A 7,482-nucleotide genomic window follows, 5' to 3' on the forward strand; every position below is an offset into this window, starting at 1 on the left:
GTCCCTATACCCTGCCTCATCGTCAAAATTCTCATCCATCCGCAGAGCGTCGGGCGAGCGGGCCATGCCTGCCGGCGGCGCGCGTCTGGATTGCTCCCTGGACGGCGGCCGCTCGGCTAAGCCTCTCGGCGGCCCGCGCCCTTGGTGGTGGCGACTGGGTGCGCCAGTAGGGCCTTCCCTCCCTGGCGTACCTTGTTCTTCGTCGTCGTCATCGTGGAGCCTGGGCGGCAGCCCATGCTGGCGGGTCTGCGGAGGAGGGCCGCGGTTCCTGGGTGGCAGCCTGGACGACCGCTGCTGCCTCGGCGGTGCAGTCACTCGGACGGAGACACACCTCCCGCAACCCACTCTTAAGCAGATTAAGCCTCGTCCCAGCGGAGAATCGGCTGGCGACGAGACCGTGGGCCACGCTTAAGCAGATGCGAGCGCTCATAGGGGTGTGGCGATGGCATGGGGCGGTGGCGGGGCGGCGGAGTGGAGGAGCGGTGATCGATGACCCTCCAAGCGGTTGGCGGCAGCAATAGAGAAGGGATGGCATGTGGATCGTGGCATCGTGCTCATGTATTCTAGGACGACGAAGGGGTACAGATGGATTAGCATGGGATCGGTGGGTTAGTGGAAACGTGGAGTGGCATTGGTGGGTAATTAAAGTGTAAAACACGTTTGATAGATTGGAGCCATTTGGACCATCAGATTGCAAGTTTCAACGGATAGGATGATTTGGTTCTCCGTCCTCTCGTGCTTTTATAGGGGTAGTAGATAAACAAACACCTGATGGCTTTTAAGGTGAGCTGGGCTCTCATCAACCCAAAGATCAATAGGAAATGACAATAGCTAGCTTGTCGATTCTTTACTTGTGAGCAACATGTGACTCATCATCACCGTCATCGTGGTTCATGGATTTCCGCCCCTTCAGGGATCAAAGAAGCATCTACCCCTCCTGCTCCTATCAGCGGCCAAAGATGACGACAAGTAGAAGAAAACAAGGTGCGTACTACGTGCGCTGCCTACCTGGGATCAACCGACGGCGCGCGTTGGATCTACAATAGAACCTCGCGTCAGATCGAAACGGCAAGGTTTTCTGGCTCAACTGGTCGCTTTCTGGTTCTCCGCTTAGCGCCGGCCACCGAAGCGCGGGCTAGATACTACTAGATCGGATCCCACAGGTGGATTAAAAGAATGGGGTGGTTGCAGAGGGGTCACATGAATGTATGATTGGACTGATTAGCGGTGATCAGATCACCGATCACGGGGTGTGCCGCGCGCGTTCTTTGCCGCGTCGATCGCATGAATGATTGCACTCGGTGATCGGCGGTGATCAGAGCAGTGATCACCCGATCGGTTCGCCGATACTGTTGGTGATCGATCGGCATGAAAGCGTTGCGCGCGCACCAAGATTAAGTGTAGCACCTAGGGTTGCGGTGATCCTCGCCAGGTGGCAGTAATCTCGTTAGCAGCTGCTGATGGATGATGATAAACCGAGTATCTGGGATAAACCGAGTGCCACCGGTGGATCCCAAGAATATAATTCTATGAGAATGATCACGGGCAGAAAAAAAAAGTGAGAGTGATCACAAACAAATGATTGATTTTGTGAACGTCTGCATCTATGCTGTGCTTATAAAATAATCTTTCAAAATAATTTTGTAATTGAGATAAATTGTGATGTGATAGACTACACTGGGAAAATTTGACCAAAACTGAGGAGAAAAAATGAAGAGAAATTATTGTTTCATCTATACTGCATTTCTTATTTCTTTTACTTCTTACCAGCACAGGTCCTATTTCTTGTTCTCATAGTGTAAACTGAATCTGCTTGCGAATTTGTACTGAATTTTTTTCATAAAATTCCAATCATGAAAATGGAATGACATAGTGTCAAAAAATGTCTTATATTATGGGACGAAGGGAGTACACATCAATGCATTCCCAAATTTAAATCCTCTAGAAATCCTATAGATTCATTCGAACTATAAGAAGCCTCAAAGACACGAGATGCGAACTAAACAGAAGGTGCAACTGTTACATGAGATTGTTGGGATTCAAAATGTAGGATTGCACTATCTCGTACTCCCTCCGGTCCTTTTTAGTCTGCATATAAATTTTATTTGAAGTCAAAATATCTCTACTTTGACTAAACTTATAGAAAATAGTATCAACATTCACAATGTCAAATTAATATTTTTAGATTCATTATGAAATGTAGTTTCATAGTACGCATGTTTGGTATTGTAGATGTTGATGTTTTGTAATATAAATTTGGTCAAATTTTGCAAAATTTGACTTCACAGAAATCTAATACGCGAAGTAAAAAGGACCGAAGGGAGTAGGATCTGTTCCTCTCTTTTTCACTAATGAGAAAAATATTCCCACCATCCCAAACAAGGCCTAAGATCAACTTTAGAAGATTCGTCGTATGGCCTTGGTTGGCATAATAACCGGCATTATGATTATTTTGACTGAAAACGCCACCCCAACAAAGCAGACATCTAGCTCTCAACCTGCATAAATTATGGAGTGCAGGGCCGTCGATGAGGGTGGCCAAGGTGGGCGACCACACAGGCCCCCCTAAAAAATTGGGGCCCTCGAAATCATTAATTTCACGTTAATTATATTGCATGTCAGGCACTGTCTCATCAGCCAAATGATTTATTTCCTTCTCTACGCACCCCTGCATGCATGGGATATCTTAGGCTGGTCACAATGGGTAAGAACATAAGCTAGTAACTTCACACTTCCCTAGACTATGTTACTACCTCTATAGTGGGTAGGAACATCTGTGTAGTGTCATGCAATAATGTATTTATTAGGTTATAGACTCATTGTTTCTTGAAGTGTGTGATGTTCCGGTAACTTAGCTAGTTACCACAAACACCTTTCTCTTCATTAAATACGTGCCACATAAGCAAAGTTGTATTGGAGTGTGTGATGTTACTCCTAAGTTCCTCCCCACTGTGACCAGCCTTACCTGTATTATCTCCCTGCATGCGCAGGATTCGTTTCCATCTCTTTCTCTTTCTCCCAAGCAACGTAGTACTACTAGCCATTTATTTCCGGATCTTCCGGCGCTTTAATTAAGGAAATCACCATGCAGATCGCTCTATTCGTGGGGCCATTTTCCTTACCGTATACTCTCAGTGAAAAATGCTTAATATTTTCGAATTCCCAAAAAATTAATACACACCTAATAACATGAAACAAAGAGAGTATGAATTTTTGAAACTGTAAGGCCCTGTTTTATATTCAATGATCATACAATGCAAATGTACAACCTGGATTACTCCACGTGACACGATTCATGACAGCTGATATATGTGACGACGGCACATATTACACGAACTGATAGCCAAACCGTACCATAAAGATTTTTTACCACTTCGGGGCCCCAAATTTCTGGAGACGGCCCTGATGAAGTGTGCTTCATATACGCGCCGTGATACTCCATATTTAGAGGCTGGGGCGTGTCATTCGTCAACCGCTCGTGCGCGGGGGAAGATTCAACCTGGCCTTTTCCTTCCACACAAACCTATCAATGAAGATGACATTCGTATGGGCGCCGCTTCCACCACACTCACCCTCTGACCCACCCTGCCATCCTCCGCTCTCTATCCCTCCATCCTTGTCGCCGGCACAATCACCACCATTGACCATGTCGGTGCGGCCGCGCTCTCTCCACGGACTTTCGGTTGTTCAACTCCTAGTTGTTTCATTGAATCCATTTTGTAGATCCAAGTTAAAATCCTAGTGTAAACGGATGTTCAAATCTATTATTAAAAAACTTCCATGTTGAAAAATAAATTTGAGTTGGTGCCTGAATGACAAGTGGGACGCACATGTAATAAAACATATGGATGCGGCGTTATGGCGAATCTGTATTTGCGCACATTCTTCACGGCCTCCATATATCCATATGACGTGCGCTTCATATCCCATATGACGATAATCGATACAACGAACGGCTAGAGCTGCCCTTAGTAGAAGTATTCTTCGTGCGCATGTAGGCCACCACCACCCTCCCCTCCCCTCCCCGAGGCGCTCCCGCGGGCGCCCCCGGGAGAAAACCCTAGCGCTGCCCCCGTCATCCCCTTCACCTCAACCCCTCCCTCGCCGCCGCCTGGGGCGTCGCCGGCCAAAGGCCGTGTGGCGTGGGCGGCGGCGGGGCGGCTCTCTCCCGCACGCAGTTGGGGACTCCGCGGGGCGTTCCCATCTGCCTGGTGGTGTCGGGCATCGGGCCGGCCCTGCCTCGACTCCTTATCCCCCTCCCGGCGTCCCTTGCTGGCGCCGCCTCCTCCCCTCCATGGTGCTGGGTTGTGGGGGATGGATCTGGGATCCCTGCCCAGATCGGGTGGATGGTGGGGTTGGTGTTGGCGTCGGGCTAGGTGTGGTGGCGGCAAGTCTCGCGGCCTCTGGGCATCGTGGAGGTGCCTGATACGTCTCCAACGTATCTATAATTTTTGATTGTTCCATACTATTATATTATCTGTTTTGGATGTTAATGGGCTTATTTATACACTTTTATATTATTTTTGGGACTAACCTACTAACCCAAGTCTCAGTGCAAATTGCTATTTTTTTTGCCTATTTCAGTGTTTCACAGAAAAGGAATATCAAACGGAATCCAAACGGAATGAAACCTTCAGGAGAGTTATTTTTGGAACAAACGTGATTCAGGGGACTTGGAGTAGACATCAAGAAATCAACGAGGAGGCCACGAGGCAGGGAGGCGCGTCTGCCCCCTCTGGGCGCGCCCCATCCTCGTGGGCCCCTCGTAGCTCCACCGAACTACTTCTTCCTCCTATATATGTCCATATACCCCGAAAACATCTAGGAGCACCACGAAACCCTATTTCCACCGCCGCAACCTTCTGTACCCAAGAGATCCCATCTTGGGGCCTTTTCCAGAGCTCCGCCAAAGAGGGAATCGATCACGGAGGGTTTCTACATCAACACCATAGCCTCTCCGATGATGTGTGAGTAGTTTACCACAGACCTTCGGGTCCATAATTTTTAGCTAGATGGCTTCTTCTCTCTCTTTGGATCTAAATACAATGTTCTCCTCGATCTTCTTGGAAATTTATTCGATGTAACTCTCTGTTGGGGAACGTAGCAATAATTCAAAATTTTCCTACGTGTCACCAAGATCAATCTAGGAGATACTAGCAACGAGAGAGAGGGAGTGCATCTTCATACCCTTGAAGATCGCTAAGCGGAAGCGTTCAAGAGAACGGGGTTGATGGAGTCGTACTCGTCGTGATCCAAATCACAGATGATCCTAGCGCCGAACGGACGGCACCTCCGCGTTCAACACACGTACGGAACGGAGAGACGTCTCCTCCTTCTTGATCCAGCAAGGAGGAGAGGTTGATGGAGATCCAGCAGCACGACGGCGTGGTGGTGGAAGCAGCGGGATCTCGGCAAGGCTTCACCAAGCACCAACAAGAGGGAGAGGTGTCACGGAGGAAGAGGAAGGCGCCAGGGACTTGGGTGCGGCTGCCCTCCCTCCCCCCACTATATATAGGACCCCTAGGGGGGCGCCGGCCCTAGGAGATCCAATCTCCAAGGGGGGGCGGCGGCCAAGGGGGGGACTTGCCCCCCAAGTCAGGTGGGGCGCCCCCCACCCCTAGGGTTTCCAACCCTACGCGCAGGGGGGCCCATGGGGGGCGCACCAGCCCACCTGGGGCTGGTTCCCCTCCCACTTCAGCCCATGGGGCCCTCCGGGATAGGTGTCCCCACCCGGTTGACCCCCGGGACCCTTCTGGTGGTTCCGGTACAATACCGATTACCCCCGAAACTTTCCCGATGGCCGAAACTGGACTTTCTATATATAAATCTTCACCTCTGGACCTTTCCGGAACTCCTCGTGATGTCCGAGATCTCATCCGGGACTCCGAACAACTTTCGGGTACTGCATACTAATATCTCTACAACCCTAGCGTCACCGAACCTTAAGTGTGTAGACCCTACGGGTTCGGGAGACACACAGACATGACCGAGACGACTCTCCGGTCAATAACCAACAGCGGGATCTGGATACCCATGTTGGCTCCCACATGTTCCACGATGATTTCATCGGATGAACCACGATGTCGAGGATTTAATCAATCCCTTATACAATTCCCTTTGTCTATCGGTACGATACTTGCCCGACATTCGATCGTCGGTATACCGATACCTCGTTCAATCTCGTTACCGGCAAGTCTCTTTACTCGTTCCATAATACATCATCCCGTGATCAACTCCTTGGTCACATTGTGCACATTATGATGATGTCCTACCGAGTGGGTCCAGAGATACCTCTCAGTTACACGGAGTGACAAATCTCAGTCTCGATTCGTGCCAACCCAACAGACACTTTCGGAGATACCCGCAATGCACCTTTATAGCCACCCAGTTACGTTGTGACGTTTGGTACACCCAAAGCATTCCTACGGTATCCGGGAGTTGCACAATCTCATGGTCTAAGGAAATGAAACTTGACATTAGAAAAGCTTTAGCATACGAACTATACGATCTTGTGCTAGGCTTAGGATTGGATCTTGTCCATCACATCATTCTCCTAATGATGTGATCCCGTCATCAAATACATCCAATGTCCATGGTCAGGAAACCGTAACCATCTATTGATCAACGAGCTAGTCAACTAGAGCCTTACTAGGGACATGGTGTTGTCTATGTATCCACACATGTATCTGAGTTTCCTATCAATATAATTCTAGCATGGATAATAAACGATTATCATGAACAAGGAAATATAATAATAACTAATTTATTATTGCCTCTAGGGCATATTTCCAACAGTCTCCCACTTGCACTAGAGTCAATAATCTAGTTCACATCACTATGTGATTGCAGTGAATCCAACACCCATGGGGTTTGTTCATATCTTGCTTGTGAGAGAGGTTTATTAGTCAATGAGTTTGAACCTTTCAGATCCATGTGTGCTTTACAAATCTCTATGTCATCTTGTAGATGCAGCTACCACGCGCTACTTGGAGCTATTCCAAATAACTGTTCTACTATACGAATCCGGTTTACTACTCAGAGTCATCCAGATTAGTGTCAAAGTTTGCATCGACGTAACCCTTTACAACGAACTCTTTTACCACCTCCATAATCGAGAAAATTCCTTAGTTCACTAGTTACTAAGGATAACCTTGACCGTTGTCCTGTGATCCATTCCTAGATCACACTTGTACCCCTTGACTGACTCATGGCTTAGCACACTTCAGGTGCGGTACACAACATTTCATACTTTAGAGCCTACGTCTAAAGCATAGGGGACGACCTTCGTCCTTTCTCTCTATTCTGCCGTGGTCAGGTCTTGAGTTCTACTCAATACTCATACCTTATAACACAGCCAAGAACTCCTTCTTTGCCGATCTATTTTTGAACTCCTTCAAAATTTTGTCATGGTATGTGTTCGTTTGAAAGTACTATTAAGCGATTTTTGATCTATCCTTATAGATCTTGATGTTCAATGTTCAA

The sequence above is a fragment of the Triticum dicoccoides genome, chromosome 7A (assembly GCF_002162155.2).
Source record: "Triticum dicoccoides isolate Atlit2015 ecotype Zavitan chromosome 7A, WEW_v2.0, whole genome shotgun sequence".
Lineage (NCBI taxonomy): Eukaryota > Viridiplantae > Streptophyta > Magnoliopsida > Poales > Poaceae > Triticum > Triticum dicoccoides.